Below are 2,919 nucleotides of genomic sequence, written 5' to 3' on the forward strand. Positions count from 1 at the left end.
CCATTTATGAGAAGAAACTGTATCTATACCTCGGACATTTCGGTGGTTCGCTACCCTGGTACTGATATAGTAGGCCGCTTCAGCCTGGATGATCAGTCTTGCGTTGGTCTCGAGATTGACAATAGACGGCCCTTCCCAGAGAATCACTTGTGGTTCAAAGCAAGCGTTTCCAACGCCGAGGATTGGTTGAGTTGAATTTCATTTCATTGCTTGTTATTTGTTGTGTGATGAAAACTTTAGTATTTATAATGTATCCTCGTTGTCATTGTGGGTTGATGACCTGTTGTATGTAATAAAATGATATGCCTGTGATAAACTTGCTAAATTTATGAGTGGCTTTTGAGTCGCTTCTCTGAGTGAGTGCTGCGACGAGGCAAAAATATATTTTCCGAATACATAATTGTACGTGTGCTGCAATAGGTTATCGGATGAGGCCAATCAACAATAGTAGTACACTATTTGTACTAGCTTCACATGCTTCACGCGTCGGGCGGGTGTTTTTACTGTAGCTGCGAATCCCATCATCCTAGGTCCTCGGATGAGTCCAGTTGAAATTGCATTCTGATGTTTGGATTCAAACTTTCAGAACTGCTGCACTATCTCTACGTTTACGTATACGTAATACAACAAGTTTCAAACTTGAGACCAGCCACCCACCTCACAAAGAACACTTTTTAACCTAGCACAGACTCCAGGAAATTTGGCCACAGTGTGAGGTGGGCCATATGTTAATGTGTTCGTTGTACGTAACCAGCACCTCGAATCCTCGATACTACTACTATAAGTAGTAGGAGCAGTAGGGTGGCATGGGCCAGAACAAGCATTCACGTCCAGGAGTACAGCACACGCTACCAGCACGACTTCCATCTGACACCATATTTCTTGGAGTCCGTGCTACAACAATCTCTTCAACCTCGTCGTTTCTCTAACTCAGCCATCGCACGGCGGGCGAGGTGGGGGTTTGCTGATAGTCGTTTTCCTGAACTGGGGTCCCACTTGTAAGGCCAACTCCAATGCACGACCCCAAACGGACCTCCATTTTGCCCGGATTCTGTCCGTTTGGGTAGGGCAATGGGGTCATGTCCGGGCCATTTCTCGGATGCGGTGGCCGTGCACCAAACGCGCGGATGCATCCCGGCCGCGTACATTTTTCTTTGCAAACACATATCTTTTTTTTGTCGTTGATTTTTTGGTACATGGAAATACATCACCAATTTTTGACTAGAAAAGCAAGACCAAAGAAAACAAGAACCACAAGAATACATTTTAGAAGATTTCCAACTTCCATAACTGCTCCTGTAGGTTGGATTAGTGCATTCTCGATGCATTCATTGTTGATCTTTTTTTCGCGAATACGCAAAGCTTGCGTATATTTTCGATGATAGAAGAAATGAAAATGAATACAATAGAGGATACAACACATGAGTATGGAACCCAAAGAAGAGAGAGGGATGCATTCATTGTTGATCTACGGAGGCTCGATCTTGCGTGCTTCTTTCTTCTTCAAGTGTAAAGAAGTAGATGTTGCTTCCTCACATCTAGACTCATGTCTAGCCTCTATTCTATCAACAAGTGCACTAGTCTCATCTATAGCCTCTATGCTAGCTAAAAGTGCTAGACCATCTACTAAATTGCGCTCTATCAATACATCAATGTACTCTTCTTCCCAATACCAAAACTTGCATCCATTCTACACAATAAAATTTTAAGTTAGCACAACTAGTCTAACCCGAGAGCACAACCGAAGATTTGGTCGGGTTCTTCCTCCTTTTGCCGACACGTGGGACATCTAGCATCCAGGTCGTGTCATGCAAGAAAATAGAGTGGTAGTTGAAGCCACGTGATGTGCATCTTGGGTTAAACTGTAAATAGAATCTTACTAATCTTGAGTAACTCCAAAAGCGGCCACCGAAGATCTTTATTGGATTTGTTTTTCATCACTAGCACGTCGAGGTGAAAGATGTGCAGGTTCAGTGGGTCCTCTTGCATTTTCACTGACATGTGGGACCGCATATGAGCAAACAGACGATGGGCTCCGCGCGTCCGCTGGCTGGCTGAGAAGAGAGATAGAGGAGGGCTGAGCATGAACTCCAGGAAATTTGTTCTACGTAACTAGCACCTCGATATAGGCTCGCTATAGTGGGATGGCATGGGCCATAACTAGCATTCACGTCTACCAGTATGGCACATGCCACCCACACGAGTCCCATCCAACACCAATTTTCTTGGAGTCCGTGCTACATCCATCTCTTCTCCCTCCTGTTTTCTCAGCCATCACGCGATGGGTGGGGTGGGCATTTGCCGATAGTTGGTTTGATCAACTGTGGTCCCACTTGTAAGTGAAAATGCAACACCGCACGCATTCCCCATTGAGCGGCGTGTCGGACCAACCGTGTGGGGGTGCGACGCAAACACGACAGGATTTTCCTTTTGACCTTGTAACTTGTAAAATTTGGTTCTGCTCCATGGCGCGACTGATAGATCAAAATAACGATTTTCCCTAGAGTAATGAGAAGTTTGGTTCTGGCGCGGTTCATGCATGGAGTACGTACAAAAATTCTGATGTTTATGCGAAAGGTAAGATAATTACTAGTAGTACCATATACTACTACATGGATTTGACGAAAAGATAAAAATACATACGATCCATCAACGACATCCCCACGTCCTAGTGTGCCGGGTCACCAACCAATCTGTGAGGAGCAGTGGCGTCGGCGGCGAGCTCAACGTGCTTCTGAACAATGCCGTCCAAGGTTGCCCTGCGGTCCAAGAAGGCCAGCATCCTATCGTCCTCCTCTTGCATGTAGTAGTCCTTGTGGACAATTTGCGCGTAGACGTGGGTGATTATGTCGATGGTGTCTTGCTGCGCCAGGCGCTGCGCGGCGAGCGCGACCTTGAGGTGGACATTCTCCAGCGCGA

Source organism: Triticum aestivum, chromosome 2B, assembly GCF_018294505.1.
Source record: "Triticum aestivum cultivar Chinese Spring chromosome 2B, IWGSC CS RefSeq v2.1, whole genome shotgun sequence".
Lineage (NCBI taxonomy): Eukaryota > Viridiplantae > Streptophyta > Magnoliopsida > Poales > Poaceae > Triticum > Triticum aestivum.